General features: G+C 42.6%; 1 long non-coding RNA gene across 3 annotated transcripts in view; it reads right to left on the bottom strand.

Annotated features, from left to right (window-relative positions):
- Positions 1-808: 808 nt before the first annotated feature.
- LOC111837051 (uncharacterized) overlaps positions 809-21,209 on the bottom strand; it is a 54,263-nt gene continuing 33,862 nt past the window's right edge. For 2 of the 3 annotated variants that reach the window (XR_011983619.1, XR_011983618.1), the window contains 3 exons: positions 16,327-16,468; positions 3,484-3,587; positions 809-1,891 (listed from right to left, as the gene is read on the bottom strand). This is a non-coding gene — a long non-coding RNA (uncharacterized lncRNA). Of the gene's footprint in view, positions 1,892-3,483; positions 3,588-4,166; positions 4,977-16,326; positions 16,469-21,209 lie in introns of those variants that run through there. The other variant, XR_002836557.2, reaches the window with a different exon arrangement.

Here is a 21,209-nt window from a genome sequence, read left to right as displayed (position 1 = left end):
ACTATTTACACCATTTTACACTTTTATCTGTATTTCAGCCAAACACAACCCATTACAGACCATTTAGAGGAAATTTATATGGATTTTAATACAAAGGCTGATTGGGAAGAAAATTAAGAGAATCCACATGAAACCCCTTGATATCCACCTGATTTGTTGGGGCTGGGATCACCAGCCATTGAGCTTGATTGATGAACCCCGTTGCCAAGGGCAACAGCCAATAGAAGGTCAGCAAGGTCACATCAAATGGTTTTCCCCCAAAAACTGTTCTTTCCAAAATATAACAACAAATAAATAAATATGCACACTAAGGGGCACAAGGGGGATAAATCCTCAAGAGTACCAGGATTGGATTCAAAATAAAGGGAATATGGTATACTGTACCAGAGTAATTCATCCATGCAATGTCCATTTTAATCACAAGGACATTACCGATGCATCTGAAGAAGAAAAAACCAACCCACTGAAAAAGCTGTTTTTATGGATGGTAGTAAAATTAGGAAGCAAACTTATTATTGGGGAAAAAATCTTTATTGTGTGTGTGTGTGTGTATATATATATATATGGTTGCTGAGGGGTGGGGCTTGCACAACCAAGTGAGGCTGATCTTTAACACGGACACGTCCGCAGCCACCAAAGACCCAGCGAACCAGCAGCGTCCTGCATGAAAACCCCCCCTCTCAAGGACCCGGGGCCCCTGCCCGTCAGCGGGGGGGTTGGGAGCCCGTGTCCTGTCCTCACTAGGACCATCAATTAAACTGCAAGACTGCCCCCAAACCCCCCCCCCCCCCAATATTGCACAGGAAACGTGGAGAAGCAGAGCATATTTCTGCAGCACCTTTAGAAGAGGAAATCCATATTTAATTCACTAGCAACCCACCTCCCCCCAAAAAATGTTCTAAGTGCTCCTGCAAGGAGGTTCAAGCTGAGGATCTTTTCCAGGATGGGGGGGGGGGATGCATTTTTCATTTATTTTTCACTTCTTCCTCTCCGGGTTCTAAAAGCGGAACCGATTAAAAGGGTGGCAGCCCCAATGCCCCCCTCCCCAAGAGACAGGATGTGTCAGCCCGCATTAACTCCCATCAGCAGGGCGACCTCTGGCCATGTCGTCACGGCGACCCGGGGCCGTAAACGGAGAGATAAACAAACCTCATCCACGGTGGGACTACGGGTCACATGGTACCATATACGGTCATGTTTACCTTTTAAGTACAAGCCCATCAGCCTATCCTCCGATTTCCATGTCATGCATATAAATGACCATATATACGTCATTCCACATCATTAATTTATTCATGCTATATTCCAAGACTCAACAATGACCCCAGAAAGATCGTAACGAGTGTCACTACTATTCCGTCCCATTCAGACTGCCTAATTTATAAAGCATAATAAAAAATGTTATTAATTTAATTAAAAGACAATAATGTGCACATGTCTGGACGTGGGTGACTAATAATCCATTAACCCCACACGTTATATTCCAAACTGTTCAGAATTCATCTAAAATGTAAGGCGTCAATGAATGTGTGCAACATTCTATAGTTAATAGTTATGCATTTTTATTCTCATTATTATACATATCAATAAAACATCAGTAGCAGTTGTAGTATTTGACTCAAGCAGGGGAACCAATATTAAGCACTATTATAGTTCTTTCTAACATTTTGTTACATTTATTTTAAAATTCAGATGCGTTTTTCTACGGCAATTGTCAGGAGTGTAGGGGAATACGGTATATTTTGAAAGCAGTGTTAACAAAAGGGAGTCAGTAATACACTTGTCACTTTCTGATTGCAATATTCCGGTGCACTTCTTGTGAAAGGTCACTGCAGCGTGCTTCAGCCGCAGCACGGCGAAAAGGGTCTTCTGCTTTATTTTCTGAGGAATACTGGGAGAAAAAGAACCATTTTAAAGAATGTATTTAAAGTTTAACTATTCTATTTCAGCCCAGGACATCTAAGGAGAAATGCATTGGCTGTCATTGTGCGTTTCTGCTGTGCTTGTTTAGCGTTTTGTAAAATTAACGGCTTGTGAATCATGTGTTTTTTTTCTCTCTTTCCTTTCCATATCTCTCTGAATGACTGGAGCGAAGAGCAAAGTGTGGAACAGGGGATGGAAGGTCTGAGAATGATTGTGGGACCGGAACCATTGCAGATAAAGGAAAAACAGAGAAAGCCTGGCCAGGCGTTACGGCACATACACACACACACACGCACGCACACAGCCACCTAAAAATGCTTGGGGTGTCACTGCGCAGAATGATGCAAATAAACCCTGGTTTCTGTGCAATATAAGGATTTATCTAAAGATGACGCTGATGTGGCTGTATTGAACACTATTTCAACAGCAGGAAACCAGAGATTTATAAACCTCACATTTAATTCTGACTGCACATGAATGATGAATTCACAAATTCTACTCCATTCCAAGCCATATTACTTGTCATGTCTACAAGGATGTGTGTACGTACGTACACACACACACACACACACACACACACACACACACACACACACACACACACACACACACACACACACACACACACAATCAATTTTGATAGAACACAAAGTATGTCTAAAGAAACAATGTACGAGTGGAGATCAGTGCATTGCAGGATGTTGAAACCACTAATAAATAAAAATTAAATAAAATGGTGATATAGACAAAATTCTAATGCTGAATCTAGCAAATACTAACAATGATACATTTTAATTTGTGGGCAAGTGAGGGAGTGTAAAGCAAGCAGAGGGAGATTAAATACATAACAACATGTTCTGAGTCAAAAAATAAAACCTGAATGCAAAATATTTCACAGAAATTAGCCACTGTGTTGCTTGTTGCTGTTCCACAAATGCAAACAAGAACATATTTATACTAGAGAGCCTGTTAACTAAACCAAATCATTTTAATACAGTTTTAATACAATGTGCAAGTTGTGTTCCAACATCGCACATTACATCAAAGTGAGGCTATTTTATCAACATTCCTGTCCATATGTTAAGCTGGTTCCTGATTTTCCTAATGTATCAGCATAAACATAATGCATTTATTTAAACCTTAAAGAAATGTAAGCATTTTGGCAGCCAGTTCAACCTTCGTTTGTAAACATGAGAAAACCACGTTACCAGATGTGTAAGTTCCCGTGAACTCCAGTACTAAATTGGCGCGAGTGAACGAAAGCCTGCGTACTCGACACAACTACTACATTTCCAGATCATGCGGAAGGACACACCCCCCTCAAATACACACGCAGACATACAGAGTGCACACAGCATGCCTCAAACTAATTGTAAAATAAAGAGAAAACACATTGATTAGCATAGAGACAGGTTTAATCTAATCAAGCGGCAAGTACAAATTAGGTAGTGTAAGTGTAATGAGTTGGGAATTAATTAGCAGCATAATGAGACTATGCGCATCCACCACCGACGCTGTGGCCAGTGGGCTCCCATAAGATGGTCCCGTACCTTCTCTTACCTCCTCTCTCTCCCTCACTCTCTCACTCACTCCATCTCACTGAGTCAGTCATTCCTTGTTCACATTCACAGAGGTACCCCGGACTGGAAAACAAGGGGCCTAATCTGGAGGGAGGGAGAGAGAGAGAGAGAGATGTATAGAAAAGACAGCATTCTCTGAAGATATGGTTGGCTGTATAATTAAAGAAATCCCACCTCCAAATACATACTTACACCTCCCCCACCCCACCCCACCCCAAGTCCCCAGATAACCCCTGACACACCAATTTGCCCAAATCCCACTTCATACAGGAAGCTTAGTCTGCCAGGGCTTATGTTTGACTGCTCTAAGATAATATATACACACACACACACACACAAAAGCACATACCCTATGTATAACGTTTTTAAAGGACAGAAAATTTCAGCCACTGCAATGCTACAACAGCCATTATATATTTTCTTTCAACAGAGCTGCCAGGATATTAACTGAAATGCCACAACTAACGGCGTTAGGCTACGCACACAAGAACGTGTCATCTCCACGACGCTCTCCTCTAAATTACACAATCAACACATCAAGCAAGACGTAGGTGGTGGTCAACAGCGGTCTAACACGGACTGTGAACAAGATCCAGGCTGTCCAGCGTGTGCTTATTTACAGCGATACGCACATGTATTTTATCTCGTATAAATAATACAGACCTCTGCTTGAAAGGGCTGGAGATATAAAGAAAGATGAAGCGGTCTTGGATCAAACGTTTTTTTTTGGTTTTTTTTTCCGGGTAGCAGGCCGGTTCACCTCGGGGGAACCAGGCCCAGCTCGGTGTGCTGAGCCGTAATGGCGGATTATTCACATCATTTAGCAAACGATCCCCTTGTACGACAAAGCAGACGTCGGTCCGTCAGCCCTCACTAAAAGGACGACGCGTTTTCCTTGCTTTCAGTGGTTTAGGGCGGTTCTACCGGGTTCCTTCTGCACGCACGCCCCTGGCTGGGCGCTATCGACGTAACTGGCGTTCTGATGTTGCGGCAGTCTTGTGTTACGTTTGCGCAGGAACCGCCGAAAGCGAGCATTACGGTCTGTAAATCGCGCTGATCGGCGCCGGTGCCGTTCTCCTCCCATTGTTTTAATTTAGCTACGTCGCATTACAGGTGTAAGGAGGCCTCTCTGCGCACGCGTCACGCATCGCGTTTCCTGTCATCTTCCCTGTGCTTGAAGGGTAACGGCTGTCGCCTTGGTCCGGTACTAAAATGAGCCCTCTAAAACACTCGTATTAATTAGACTTTATTTGTTCATGCAAATGAGTTTAATTAAAAGCAGACTTTGTGCCGCGGCTTCAAAGGGAAGAGCTTGAGCACCACCCAGCAGCGTATGCGTGGGTCCTAATGACGGCCTACATTTTGCCTAATGAGACAGTAATGCAGTCATTTGCGTATGCTAACAGTGCTAAACAATATGTGGCCTTCCTTCAGTGTAACTGTGCGGTACTCGGTCTCCGGCTTATCGGTTCTGCTGCCAAACACTGCGGCAGAAAGACTATATCCATGTTGGTACGTATAGTAGTATGAATGTAAACAGTCTTGCTCACAGAAACTGCATGACCAATGAGGGGGCATTTTCCATTTATCAGATCATAATTGGGTTTATGGGGACGGATGGATGGATAGATCTTCATATAGCATTCATAGCACCAAAAAGAAAATTGAAATGGCTGTAAATGAAAAAGGTGCCTCTTCTCTCCGCTGACCACACACAAGTGCGTAATTGGCTTCTTTCGCATGCTGCTGCCTCAGTACAATGGAAAGTTACTTGCTTAGTGAGCCCTCTCAGGGGTAAAATTGACCAGGAGAAGAACTTCTGTGGAGAAAAGGTTGGAGCTGGCGATCAGATCAGCACTTTGGTTGGTTAAAAAATATCTCCAAATGCTTGGTTTCGGGACTAGGTTTTAAAGAACCGTAAACTGCCTAATTTTTCTAGAATGTAATATATTGATAGAAACCCAGATGAATTCCATGGTTGGAATCATTTAAAGCACTTTTGGGGGGTGAACACATGTAAACTCATTCCAATATGCTAGCAGCATAGCACCCGTGCTAACAGGGACTCCGCTAAAAGGCTTCCTCTTAAACTTGCTGCCTGACTGCTCTGACAAACAGGGTGGTCTCTAGCTTCCCGGGAGAAGACAGCAACATCTCACAGTATATTCATCATTCACACAGACAACTGGGGGACAACTTCAGCCGCTAGACACTTACGCAACTCAACAAGGAAGCTTTCAGGTTGGGGGTGGAGGGGAGGGGGACGGCCTTCGGATCCTGTCAAGTGTGTCGCCAACTCAAAGATGGCAGCCGTGCACCGCCCGTCTCCGCCTCAAGGGGGCATTGTGTGATAAAATGGCAGAGGAGGTAATCCGAGGCATCCGAAGCGAGGCCTTCCACGCCGGGGCCGTGCCGAGATGCGGGAAGGGGGCTCGCGTGCCGGAAAGCCGTATTGAAAAGGGGGGGCCGCCACCCCATTCATTCAGTGGCAGTCAACCCAGCGATGTCCTCATCCTGCCTCTTCAAGGCCTCAGTCAAGATGATCCAAAGAGTCGCCAAGCTGCCGCCTTCCCCGCAGAAACACGATTTAATTTCTTTATTCCATTCAGGAGGCTCCGCCGCTGTTTGTTCCCCACAGATTGATTGTGTGCCCAAGTGAGACTCTGCAACGCCTGGCCAGCACTGATAACCGGGACGACCAGAACCCGGCTCTGCGGCCCCATTCACACCCGAGTTCATTAATGACAAAGCCAAAGACGGGCCTCCTTCTCGGTTAATTGGCCCCGACTGTCTTTCAAAGTCAGGGAAAAAAAATAAACGTTATTTCCTACGCGCCTATAAATAAAAAATAAAAAAACTACGGCATTATCGATAGATCGCAGGATAGTGGATGAAAAAAGAGACCAGTGTAGAGTTAGGAGGAGAAAATGACAGACGTGGTTCATTTCGAACATTTTGATAAGACAGGAGGTTTGGGTGGAGGCGGCTAAAGCTCCAGCTTAAAAGAAGGTGTGGGGGCTGGAGGTGACAGGTGCCCGTCTGATATTAGACCCCCCCCTCCCCCATGTTCACTCTCTGTGCAGAGCCACATCAGATGCTGCGTAAGCATCCCAGAGGCAGCCGGTCTGACCGCTCCATCCTGAGCAATCAAGGAATAAAGAAATAAATAAACACAGGACAGGGGCTGTAATGAGCCGAAGAATATCGTTTACGTCTGTAAAACGGGATAAACACTGCTACACAATGGATTCCTGGGTGAAGATATTTTTGAGGGGAAAAAAATATTTGGAAATTTCTCAAAATTATGCATAAAGCAGTCAGTCTATGCCTGCATTTTCATTGCTAAATAAACAGTCAACTCATTTTAACTTGCCAGAAATGGCTGGTAGATTATGCTATTAAAATGAATCTATGTTTAAATGTATTACATAGCTAATGCTTTGCTCTGAAATGAAGCTTAGCTCCGTGAACGGGCGTGTATTCTGCTGATAGGGGATCAACCACTGTCTGAGATTGTAACTCTTCTTGCAGTGAAACCTCATAATGAGAATACAAAAAGTCCCCTCCCTGCTCTGTGTGGGGATCAGCCCCAAAATGCCCCACCCTAACCTATCACCTGTCCCAGCATGCCTTGGAAATTTACAGGCCCACGATGCATATGGTGAGCACTATGGTGACTGACAGACTCTCTGGCTGATGACCACTGTGGCCCAAGATCTGCAGGAAGCCCCTCCCCCATGGTCCGGATCCCATGCGAGGGGGTGGGGGGGCTGCCGCTGACCTCGTCCTTCTGTTTTCATCTGCTATCTCCATATGACTAGCCAAGGCCACGGACCTTTGGCATGGCCAGGAGCCTCACAGCCATCTTCACAGAGAACAGTGTTCATAGACAATCTACATTACCGCAGAGAATATACACCATTACATTACCGCAGAGAATATACATTTACCTCAGCACAGAGAAAATACACCATCTACATTGCCATATAAAATATACTGTACACCATCTACTTCAGCACACAGAACACACATAATCTACATTATATGCCATTTACAATCACACATTATACACATCTACATAACCGGAGACTATGTATACCATCTACATTACCACAGAGCATAAATATACACCATCTACAACCACACACATTACACACCACATTACCACACATAATATACATTATGCACTGTACATTACCACATAAATCTAGATCATGTACATTACAGACTAATGTGTTGACTACATTGAAAAAATACAAAGCAGTAGAGCCTGATAACACTTAATAATAAGTTTATTTAACTGAAAACACCACAGAGCAGAAAAGAACAAAACAAACCTGTCTCTCTCGACATACACCGCATATGCAAGGAAGGCTAGATGCAGGTACAGTGACATTACAAAAAAGACAGAGCTGCATGTAAATACCCCACACACACACACGGGACAGTATTGAAGTACTATATGTGCAGCAGGAAAACGGGTAGCAATATGCAAGTTAAGCAACGCCGACGCAGGTGGCGTTCCTGCGCCCGCGGTATAAGTGGTTTTCGGCAGTCGATGCGCAATGACGCTGCATGCCGTAAACACTCAGAATAATAAAAAAAACGAAACACCTGCCAATTAAAGAGTATCCCCGAACAGTAAAAGCTTAACACCTACCGATTAAAAGCCCCGTGTTTTTCTGCTTCTGACCGTTTTCTTGCTTGATAAGAGCGTTAAAAGCGAGGAACGCGAATACTATCTCAGAACCAGAACAGCATCCGGCGCAAACGTGTTACGTACCCTGCTTCTGTCCCTATGCTAAAATGTGCCATGAAACTCCATCAGCTGTTCTCCTATAGTGAATTTTGCCTCAAAAAGCTTTTGCTTTAAACTCATAATAAAGTTGGTCAGATGGGGATGCAGTCACAGCTACTGGAGGTCATACAAAAAGACTTTGAAAACAAACACTTCAAAATCACAGGGACATTATGGTTCTTCACAAGAACACACCCTGCCAGCTTTAAAACTCACATGGCGACAAGGACACACGCACGTGACTCGAGTTACATGTCCAGCAGTCATTTTTGAGCTCCCCGGTTCATTAACTAAATTATTGCCTTGTTGAGCAAACCGCAGACTATAATTTTACTCAGAAATCCCACAAGTCAGTCCAGGCTATAAAACAAATCCGGGGAGTGACTAAAACCAGGACATTACTGCAAGGGAACGACTGAACTCCTGTGCAAAATACGATCCTCATCTCTACAACCCAGAACTTCTCACGGTCGCCTCACTCCAGTGCACTTTAACACCAAAGCATCTCCAAACTAATATAATAAAACACCGGTAATCAAGAAATCCCACTGTTAATACAAGCTTAGCCAGCAATATATAACCTTAGCAAAGGCCAGTTCGTGATTCGGAGTGATAAACGTTCACTTTTGTCCTCTTACAGAACACACGAAATGTCTACGAAATGTCCACGTTGACGTCCGGAACCCAACCAGAATATACGGGATTCTGTTGCTTGCATGACATTATACATTTAATTTTCAACCTATGGGTAAATCAAATAAAGTCCTTGAAGTATCCTTCTGGCAAATTAATCTCCATCCAGTGACATATTGCTTTACTTACTCATCCATTTAACAGCCCTTCTCCATGATCACTGTCCCGCTAATTGCTTTTTAACTCTCTTTGATTACAAGGTCAATTCTGAATGGCTAAAGAGGCCAGTCTTAAAGGACTCCACTTTCTTCTCCTTCCCAGTCTAAGCCCAGAGCATCACGCCGTGTTAAAGATTTTACTTTCATGACGCTATTCATCATCTTGACGCCAGAACATTAGACCGTTAACATACTTTGTCATGTGCCACCTGCACTGTGGAAAACTGAAGGAAAGTGCTACTTTTACATTTTTTCAGAGTTGCAAAATACTTTTCCATCTCTGTACACGTTGACTTGAATCTTTCCCAAATTAATGGATAATAATTAGATGCTCAGTTAGACATGTGACCAGCTAGTAGGCCTATTGTATTTTAAAGACAGCAGGAAGCGTGGTGGCAAAGACTGTGTGTGAGATAGCTGGTCGCTTTATCTTTAAGGAGGTGTAGAGACATGCTTTTTAGCTGTAACTGGGTTAGGGATTTAGCGTCTGCAACTAAACATTCAGATGTAAAAGGGGAAAAAATGTAGTTACTACATCCACGAGCTTTGAACTGCAAAAAAATTAATGACGATTAAATTATTAATAGATTGTCAGTATATGTGGTATTGATCCTAAGCGCATAAAATCCTCTAGATGTGATTTTAAACACCAAGAACATTTACACTCTGCCATCTTTCTTGGTGGGTTTGGCTACTAGATTATTTTGTTTGGTTCAGTTGGTTTTCCTGGTTCCTCTTCTGCCTCCATCAGATTTTATTGTACAGAGTAACTTTATTAGAAATTCAGATGTACTCATCTTTTCAGTCCTGTTTTTTAGTGTTGTGTGTGTTATATATAGCAGGACACACACATCAGACACTGCAGGGTTGAAAAGATGAGCACATCTGAATTTCTAATCAAGTTACTCTGTATATGTTGTATAGGCCAGTCTATGTTATCCTGCCACAACCCAGACCAGGATGAGTGCTTAGATGATGACTAGATGGATAACCTCATAGTTGTTAATTTGTAAACCTGAATGCATGTATACAACTGAAAGCAAAATCAGTACCTGTACATCTTAGTATTCATCTGGTTTATGTTGTACTGGCCCTAAGAGTTTGACGTGAATTTAACAATACAGTAGTCATGAGGACTAGATTCTTTCTGTAAAGTTGAAAATAATTTTATTGTCGGTAGCTTGAATATTTTGGGATTTAAGCAGTTTACCTTGCCTAAAAATAGGCTAGTACCGAACTGTTATTATCTTGATAGGATAGAAAGATTTCTTTTTGGGCGCGTATCTTGCTTCGGTTGGTGCCACTCATTATACGACGGGCTGTAAATAAAGGCTTACGCGCTTCCACAGCGGCGTGTTTGGGAGCGATAACCCAGCGCGTCCGCCCATCTACGCGCCTCCCATCCCGTCATCTCCCATAGAACAAAACAGATTAGCGGATTATTGTGGGACATACGGCGGCGCAGGAGCTGCATTGTCAGCGATTGCTTTTGTTCCCGTAATATTAAATGCAACCGACGCGACTAAACAAACCACACTCAAAAGTTGATTGCAAAATATGAAAAGATCGTTACATACAAATAATATATATATAAAAAAAAAGTAACCTAAAACAATATGCTAATTATCACGACCGAAAAATCTGGATGTATATGTTTGGCTTGACTGGTTATATATTCGAAATTAAATGTGAATATTTCGGCAAATACTGAAAATATTTTACCAAGTCTCATAGCGTTTTGCAATGGAATGCAAATTATAGGCTTATTCACCAGAAGCTAAACATTCTAATTATATAGCGTAATTATGAATACATAAATGCGATTACTTAAAAAGTAAACACTACCAAAAAATACGATGGAAACTGCCGCCATGTTTTCAAAATATCAAAGTCCTTTGAAATCATATCCACCAAACTCAAGTCCTATGGCTACAGCACGTTCGCTGGCACCTGAACCCACGCAGGAAAGCCAGCCTGGAGACTGCCGAGGTCTTCTTTCACAATTAACTTGCAGCAGGGGCTGAACGGCGGAAGCACGTTTTTCAGGTCACCGGGAGATGAAAAACACACAAAAAAGCAGTAGGCCTAAGAGAATTAACCTAACAAATGTCACGACATGAAATGAGGTAACAGCAAAGAAGGTACAATTTACAAGGGAACTACGAGCCCTCTGCGGCTTCCCCTGCATTTTAAATCCAGTAATATCTTATTCTCAGGCTTGCTCTGCAAACACGGCCTGGGATCTCGGTCAGCATTTCGCGGATTATCTTCCCATGACACCGTTCCGGTGCTGCAATGACTCCAGCACTGCTGGGGCTCTAATGGGTTTGACCACCCCGGCCGGATGATCAGTGACCGGTGGTGGTAAGTGCATTTCACCGCTCTGACCATGCTGGTGCTGGTGATGGGGGTAGGGGGGGGTCAGCGGTTCATAGCTGTCGTAATCCTGCCGCACCCCCCCAGCGCAGCGGGCAAACAGCGGCGCCGCCTGAGATAACGGCTCTTTGCCGTCTCTTTCTGCACCGCGCCGCTCGCCAGATGCTCGCTTTGCTCACAGCTCTACCCCACCAGCCCCCCCCCAAAAAGCTGCCGGCTGATCAAATCCCGCGTTTTCCCCGCTCTCAGGTTGCCTGTGCATCATTTGATCGCGCGTGTTAGGGAGCAGGGCCAGGGGGACCCCAGTGTCACTTTATTTTGTCAGCCCGGAGCAGCTTTAATAACCAGACTTACCGCGGCGTATGGCATTACTAAAATATGAGGACTGGATCCTAGGCTGCACACTGCGAGCAACGCGCACAAAAAGCGCGGCTCGGGAGCCCTAATAACTCACAGCGCTTATGAATTATTCCCAGACAGCGGCTGAACGCTTGCATCCAACTGCACGTAGGAGATGAAGGCATATTATTATAATCCCATTAAATAACTCAACCAATTACATTTCCGAAAATCGAGCGCAACGTTTCACACTAATTATGTAAAATATGTCTACAACCAGGAAAAAAAAATCAATTTTGAAATCTCTAAAAAATCTAACGGACTACAAACAATCATTAATCATCTGAATGTTACGGTATTTTATTACATTTGCTTTAAGATACTGGTATTGCTTCACGTATCGGCAGTTCAAAGCTGTAGGCCTGACGGACGAGCGCAGAACATTCTGAGGGATTCTTTCACTAAAAGGCCCCTCCACCCCTTTCTATCCCCCCTCCCCCTCACACAAACACACAAGTCATTATACATAGATAAACAGATTAACGCGGAAGATTTTCCAAGTGTGTGTGTGTGTGTATATATATATATATATATAAGTCGCATTGCATTTGGAAATAGGCTACACAAAGTATTCAGTTACATAAAGCTGTATTATGCGACATACTCCTAAAATATACGGAAATCGGCAGTGCTGAATAGACGCATTAATCACTGTGTAACGATGACGGCAAAGATTATCATCACTGGCCATATTTGCCTGTTTGCAGCCAGGATGTTATTTAATGTACACGGATGCAACCAGAAATTGTTTTATTTAACTGAAATTCACGACATTTGCTATCTAGAAAAAAGACAGCGAGTATAAGGTGCAAACGTTTACCCTGAATGTACGGCACGGCAGATACGTCAGCTATACAATGAACTTATAGCCACTTAGATTCAGAGCAGTTAAAGTGAATATAAAACGTCCCAAAAGAACAAAAATCTAGGTACAAGATTATTTATTATTGATTGCAAAAAAATTGCGTTATTGCTGATTTCTGTCAGAATTTTGTTTTGTCACCATAATATGAATGACAGAATCAGTCTAGCAAAGCAGCTAGCTATTTAATTGTTAGTGTAACAAGTAAAGATTTAATACACACACATATAAATACATACATACATGTACACATATATATATTCACACCCACACATACACAGACACACACATATATACACCCACACACACACATACATACATACATACATACATATATACATGTACGTATATACACACACACACATACATACATGTACATATATATACACACATACATACATATATACACATATACATACATACATGTACATATATACACACACATATACATACATACATGTACATATATACACACACATACATACATACATACATACATATACACACATATACATACATATACTTACATAAACACACACACACACACATATTTTACATCAAACACCACAGAGGCAGCACGGGGGGGTCTAACTCCGGTTTTGGGGCCCCTCCCCCACTATGTGGGCCCATCCGTAATGTGTCAGTGTCTGCAGCCTGGGACGGACTGACATTCCATTCCAAATGTACTCGGGGTGTAGCTGCTCCAGCCTTTCCCCCTGTGCTATCTGGGACACCCCCGCCCCCACCCAACGATAAGTGGCTGGGAGAGGGATGGGTCGATGCGGCTTCACGGAGGCCACCAGCGGTACCATCACAGTGACGATGCGCGACGCGGCTGGCAAACTGACGTAAACATAGTTAGCGAACGCTAACTGTAAAGGTGTCAAACGGCAATGCATACAGGAAGCGTGGCAGCTTGGGATCGGCGCTATTAATCACGCACTCAGAGCTGGTGCAGTAGGGTCAATGATAGTCACCATTAGCATATCGGCGCCATTAGCAATCTTAGGCGCTGTTGACAAGTGGAAAAATCCAGCTTGAAATTTTCGACGAAAGTCAATCCGTTTTCTTCCGCGTACTAAGAGAAAAACATCATGAGTAACTGATCTTAAGTCCTCCATAAGGGACCCATTCACCATTTTGCAGGTGTATATATACATAGTTTTACGGTACCTGAGGCTAGCCATTGACACCCATACAGTGAGTATCTATCACATGACTCAGTGGTAATTTCGAATAAGACATCAAATCATTACTGCAACTGGCTGTACCTTAGTGATATGCCTAAGGGTCAAAGGTCACCCCCCCACATGTATAACAATGGCCAAAATAGTCTATTTTAAATGCGTCTTAGATGTGGTGTTGAACTAACCTGTGTCTCTTTACAAAATGGGGCATTAAATTATTTTTAAAGACCAGGATCTGGTAATAATATATTATAATCATATAAATAATGACCCAGGAATGCAGTCATCCATCACATAAGTTCAGTTCAGTATAAAGAGAACAATACACATTCTAGTCCAAAATTCTCTTATCTATATAAAGACAAGTCTATAGACTGGCCCTCACAAACACCATGTTCTCAATGAGGAGGATGCCAAGAGGAGCCCAAACAATGCCTGTAGATTTTAAAGTCCTGCCTCTTTACTGCTCTAACATGCTCGTGTTCGGGTGCATGGTTTATCGTTCGACGCGCAGGGACATTTCACCAGATGCAGTACAAAGGTGAAATCACATCCTATAACTCCCTAATGCACAAGTAATGTAGCCCGACGCTCTACACACTTTCCTGAGAATTCGCTTACCTGCTTGCTTGCTATGCATTACACTGGTTACAATGTCTCACAGGGTTCAGGTGGTGATGTCATAATACCTGAAATTAATGCCGTTCAAATGATGCAGCGTTAAAACACCGTTTGAGTTGCTGCGTTTTTGTTATTAAAAAATAAAAGTCGAAAGCTTAGAGTGACTGACAGCACAGCTGTGAGTGATCTCACTGCAGCATTAAATATGCACCCCCCCCCCATATCCCCCATCCCACACAGCGCAGACGCAGAGCGGTAATTCGGAGCTGCCCTGTGAAACGAAAAGGAATAAGATTTGACAGGAGAAGGGTGATGCGCGCCACCGCATCAAAACATACGCACCCCGATGCGTAAAGATGTAGGGAAAACAGACAACAGGACTGCAGCTGAGAGAAACGAGTTATTACAACCGGAGGTGTAAATGACCTCAATTAGCTAATTAGGACAGTAACAGCTAACGTGTGTGTGGCAGGTTGTAAGACCATAACTGTGGGCCACTAATAAACATAATACAAAGTGGAAAATGAAGAGGAAGAAAAGGGGATGACTAAGGCGAGACTTAAACATAGACTCATATGTTCTGGGGGCGGGGATCGGACCTTGAAACCAGAGGTTCTCCCAGTCGAACGTCAGTGAGATTATTTCAAGCTACACGTCTCCGTTATAAACATTTAGTCATAAAACATGATTTCATGCGTACGTTACATATTCCTCCCTTAGTCCGTTTCTCCATTAGCGCTGTAATTCCACACGCTGGCTACAGGGCGGTATAGCTACTCCCGGATTACAGAGCTGCGATAATCTGACTGCGGCGGAGATATTACCGGAGTCCAGTGAACGGCAATCCCAGGTCCAGACATATATGGTACCGATAACCGCTCATCACACAACGGCGCTGAAAGTCCAACCGAACAAAACACTCGAAAAGTGCCTTTTGCCCCATGCTGTGCTAATGTCTATTTTACCGATGACGGATTTTTAGGGTGACATATATGTATATATATTACTTTTGAGACAAGATCGATTTCTCAGTCTAATAGAGCCTCTTAATTGGATGAATCAAAATGCAAAAAAAGCATGGTGATTCCCAAACCCCCTATGGTACACAGGACAGAGAATACAGTAGCAAAAGGTCTAGACATCTAGCCTACATATAGCCTACCTAGAAAAACGTATGAAATGCATATTTGTATATACATTTTTTTTCCACGGCAAATTTAAGGGGATTAATTAAGAGGCATCATTTATATTTAAAACTCATATCTGTTTAGGGTGGGGGGGGTGGGGGGTCGGGTGATTTGGGGTTAATGAATGTGCTAACAGACGGGATTTACTGCGCTTTGCACATGAAAGCGATGGAAATCTGAGGGGATTAAGGGAGCCGAAGACCCCGTCTGATAACACGCCGGTGGACAATAAGAGGAATGCCGAGTGGCGATCTTCCGCGCCCGGCCCAGGGCCGCACAAAAGCGCTCTGAGAAGGGGAGAAGGAGCCATCCAGCCCCAGCCGAGAACAACACATTCGGTCAATAAAATAAATAAATAAATACGTTAAAAGTCACCAGTCTGAATAGAAAGGCACTATGCACAACATAAAGCCAGATGAGACATCTCTTTAGTTACGCAACGGTCTTCAAAGTAAGAGGAACATTTGAATTCATGAAGAGTCGAGTCCACAGTGTAGGAGTCAAACCAAGAAAAGCCGCCCAACAGAATTTTTTTTTCTTACTTGGCCTTTTAACTCTTTAGCGATGGGAGATTTTTTTTTCCACTTTTCAGCAGCCATGAGCAATCGTGAGGTGGGCGTTTATTTTTGCTGGGCCGTTTCTTCTCTTTTGACACGTTTGCCAGCCAAGAGCTGATTTCACCACCTAAAAAGGGAGAAAAACGGAGAGTGAAATTAAGAGTGCTGGAAGTTATTTCCCCTAATGCACAACGATTTCATTTTTTTCCCTTCCAACAAAACGACTGGTTCTGCATCTTAGAAATATCTGAGAAGGATAAAACTTCGACATGTAGCCGCGAAGGGGATGCTGCTCTAGCGGCGATGCCTTCAGCTCCCATCCCGGGGAACGTGGTGATGGAGGCGCTGTGACCGTCTCCACTGTACCCGAGAGCAAAGGCGCCGCCGAAACGCGTCGCTAATAAGTCACTTTACTATTTCAATTAAGAGTGTAATAAAATTGCCCCGTAAACTGAAAAGAGTAACACTTTAACAGAAAAGTAATGCCGTGTACTTAGCGAGGAGCACTAATTGCCTCGTTTGGTATAATAGGAAAATATGCAAAAACTTATTATTTATTTGGAAAAAGGGCATTTTCATTAAAAACACGCAATTTCAATCTTTATGGATCCTTTAGGGCAAATTGTTGATGCAGTCAAGGGTTTCTTGGTAATTAATTAGACTAATTACTAATAGTTCTCATCTGCATATTAGAGTAGGCATAAAATAGACTTCAACTTCGAATTAAATGTTTTGCACAAACGGTTCCGTAAGACGGTATCGTTTTTGCATCAGGTTTTATTTTCCGTATACAATTCAGAAAGGGCTCGGTTTAAAAAGTGCCATCTTGCACGAGGCGCTAATATCAGTTCCCCTCGGATATAATGACCCAAATGACTCTGCCGCCAAGACAAGTCACCAAGATGCACTTTACCGCTCTTCAACGATTTAAAAATCAAGTGCAATTAAACTCGGGGTCCTTGTGGAAATATGCAAATTTGTGTCTGCGTGTGATATGAGAGAGGGGGGGAGATGTAGATGCAGAGAGAGAGAGAGAGAGAGAGAGAGAGAGAGAGAGAGAGAGAGAGAGGGGGCTCCCTATTTAAATACGGTGACTGATGACTGCATCACGGAATATCTAAAGGTTTACAAGCCAGAAACCCGGTCGGTGAACTGTATCTATTTTACAGCAAGGATGTGACACACTCATCACATTTAAAACCCCCAAATCCACACAGATCTTCCGACTGGACTGTCTCGTTCAAACACACAATCGTGATTTAAAAAATATTTTTTTATGCTGAGTACAGTGTATGTAGATGGTATTGCCTATACTCTCCGTTATGTTGTGGGTTTACTCTGTACAGCCGTCTCCTCCATAAATGTGCCCCAAAGAAGCATTAATACTGTAAACTAAATTTACACTTCGGAAGTATTATTTTTTTATATACCCACAAGAGCATTCTTGGATAAATCTAACGAATACTTTTTGGGCAGATGAGACAATGGTAAGATATTGTACATAGAAAAAATTGCTCAAAAACTGGCGGCATTTTAAATTTGGCCTTCTGGACTGCTACTAGGAAGTAATTATGACGTAAACTGCACTGTAAAACTTTTCACTGTAAATTTGCAGTAGTTAACTGGCAGTAGCTTCGCCTGCATGGCACTGTTTTTTTAACGTTTTTTTGTTTGTTTTTTCAAATTAAAGTGTATTACTAGAAATAAATGTACAGAGATTTAGTGTATTACAAAAAAAATTGGTCACAGTTTTTTTCCCCAGTAAATTACTGTATGCATATGCTAACTGTATTTAACTCTGGTATTTGTAGTATTTTTCAAGGAGGATATATCTGTATCAAAGTGACAAGCTACGACAAGAAATATTAACCAAAAATTAACTCTCCATAATAAAAAGCCAACAACATCCGCAATTTGTTAATCCAAACAAGCCCAGCAGTTTACGAAAGCAAAGCCCCGGACTGAAATAATTCAGCCTGTATCCTCTCCAAAATTTTGTTGGCTCTCCAATGGGATATTTTTAACATTTTTTTGCATTTTTTAGCAACTGAAATAATTTGCACATTTTTTTCCCGACTAAGATGAGAAAATATTTTTAATTCAATAATTATCAGATCATGACAAAACAGTACGTTCAAAGAATAATGAAGATATCACCCTTTGCTTTAGCAAAAAACAACACAGAATTTTATAAACTTCACATATTAATGAATTTTTTCGATATATTGTACTGTTGTCCTGAATATCTTTCATTTAAATTCAGGTCACTTATTAGCAATCATGTAATAATTGTAATCCTTCCCTGGACAGGAATTTGAATCTTTAGTTTTGATTGGGTGATATTCTGAATGTACCTGTATGTTTGCGATTTCACAGCGACCTCTAACCCCTAAATGTGCAGGCACTTAGGCTGAGGAAACAGGTCTATGACATATATTGGGGGTCCCCAGTCGCAGTGTTATAATACGTCCCCCCCCCCCCGGTGCAGGTGACACTTTACTGGACCGTCTGAGCAATCTCCAAAGTCAGGTGGATGACATGCAGACTTCTCCAGAACCTTTCTACCTCAATGGATGTCTCTCCTTGAGAGCTGCATTCTTACCATCAGGAATGTGTCTGAATTCCCCCTGATTCAGCAGCATCAGTAGCATCAGAGAGGACACAAAGAGCTTCCCTGAACAATGACACCACCCTTCAGGTAGGAAGGTATGGCCCCGACTCAGGCCTGACCGCCAAGCGCGATGAATAAGCCTCATTTAACTAAAATATGCACCTCTCACTTCAAGGCCTGCAGCCTTTGGAGTGGCTGTACGCTTATTGACACTCTACACAGACCCACCTCCCCCCCACAGCCTGAAAATGGACAACGATGGGCGGGCGCTCTCTCGACAGCGCCAGTGGGGTTCCGATCGCTATTCTATCAGCAGGTCGCATGTGAACAGCACCGGTGGCTCGACCCACCAATGCTCCCTGTGTGTCACGTGCCCATTCGCCCCTGCTACTGTTTTAATGATTTAAGCAGACGGTGTCATTCGGAGGAACCTGCACCCCCCCCCACCCAAAATCCTCCTACCAGATTCTTCTGTTTACCCGGCAACCGCTGATTCAGGATGGGAATTTGCATAAGCGATGCTCGCCATCAGTGGCGCTCACCAATGGCTTTTGGGTTTTTTTTTGTTCCCCCTTTTCTCCCTCTCCTGCCCCCACCCCCGGGATTTAGCGTGGAATCAGGTCGAGTGGAAGGGTGGCTGGGGCCAGGCACGTGCCGGCGAACAGACGGCGCTTGTAGCTAACAAAAAGGCTGTTGTTATTTTTTTTTTATTCGGTAGCGCCGAACAAGTGTCAGAGATTACGGTTATTCTGGGCGGCGTCCGTGCTGAGAACCTCCTCCGAGGGGTCCTATTCGAGGCCTCACACCCCGTCCGCCTGTTACATACGGAGCCTGGGTAGCATTTGGGAATTTCCAAGAGGAGGGCGTGGCCTCACCGAAGCGATTAAGAAGAATAACAGAGCCTTTTGAGGATTTACGCAGAAATGATGCCGTCACGCGCAAACTAAGCTAGTTACAGCAGGGGAATCGTCACTCACAGACAAGGTCAGATTCAAGCAGGAAAAAAGTCCTGTTATTTTCCTGAAATTTGCACCTATATATTTTACACGTCTATGCTTAATGGCCACTGTGTGCTTGTGTTATGCTTACCTATGTACATACATATAACTACACACAAAAAACTTAGATAGAATGAACATCCATGCCATCTGTGCACCAGCTAGCAGGTCTACAAGTTTCATAAACATTAGAATAACATTGGATCCTTAATACAGTTTATAGACAAATGCTTAAATAAGTACAAACATAAAAGTGGACTCACTCACACATACATACACAGACACATATACAAACACACACTCCAGTGTACATAGACAAAAGCACACTCACACACAAACATACACATACAGAAATGGACACAGACACCCAAACAATCATATACAAAGAAACACACACAAGCACATACTCACATAAATGGATACAGATACAAACATAAATATATACAAACACAAACAAACCTACACACGAATAGAGATGGGCACAAACAAATACGTACAAACTCTCACAAATGGACACAAACACCCATGCACCCTATGTGTATGTACCCTAAAATAATACAAACATACATACACACAATGGGACAGACACAAATGTTTACAAACACACACAACCATACACCCACAAAAGGACATAAGCAAAAACAGGTAACAATTTACTTAAGATACCTTCATAATGCATTGTAATGCATTCATAAAGTGTTATAAAAGGGCTATAACTATTTATAAAAAGGCATAACATCATAGGCATGCTTATTATTATTATTATTATTATTAATGCTCTATAAAGCTATTAAAAGGTATTTACATGAGTACTTTAAGTAAAATATTACCCAAAATTACAAACACTAACATGTATACACAGAGAGGGACACATACAAACACAAACACACACACACACACACAAACACACACACACACACACACACACACAAAGACAAACACAGAAACACAATCATGCACACAGAGACAGACACACAAACATACGCGCACAATCATACACATGCAAATCCACATGACTGGTTTTTATATTCAAACAAAAATACACATACAAATAAACATCGAAGTACACAAAAGTATACAAACAAAAACAAACAAACATACATACATAAAAGCATGCTCACAAACGTATACAAACCCACACAAACTGAAACACACACACAAAAGTAACAAAACAAAATACAAGACTTTGGCATTTTAATTTTTTTTGACTGCCGTTACAGATTTTTATAAATTGAGTTTCCCCTTTTGGGGACCGAAAA

This window comes from Paramormyrops kingsleyae, chromosome 18 (assembly GCF_048594095.1).
Source record: "Paramormyrops kingsleyae isolate MSU_618 chromosome 18, PKINGS_0.4, whole genome shotgun sequence".
Lineage (NCBI taxonomy): Eukaryota > Metazoa > Chordata > Actinopteri > Osteoglossiformes > Mormyridae > Paramormyrops > Paramormyrops kingsleyae.
This window is presented reverse-complemented; position numbering and strand designations above follow the sequence as displayed.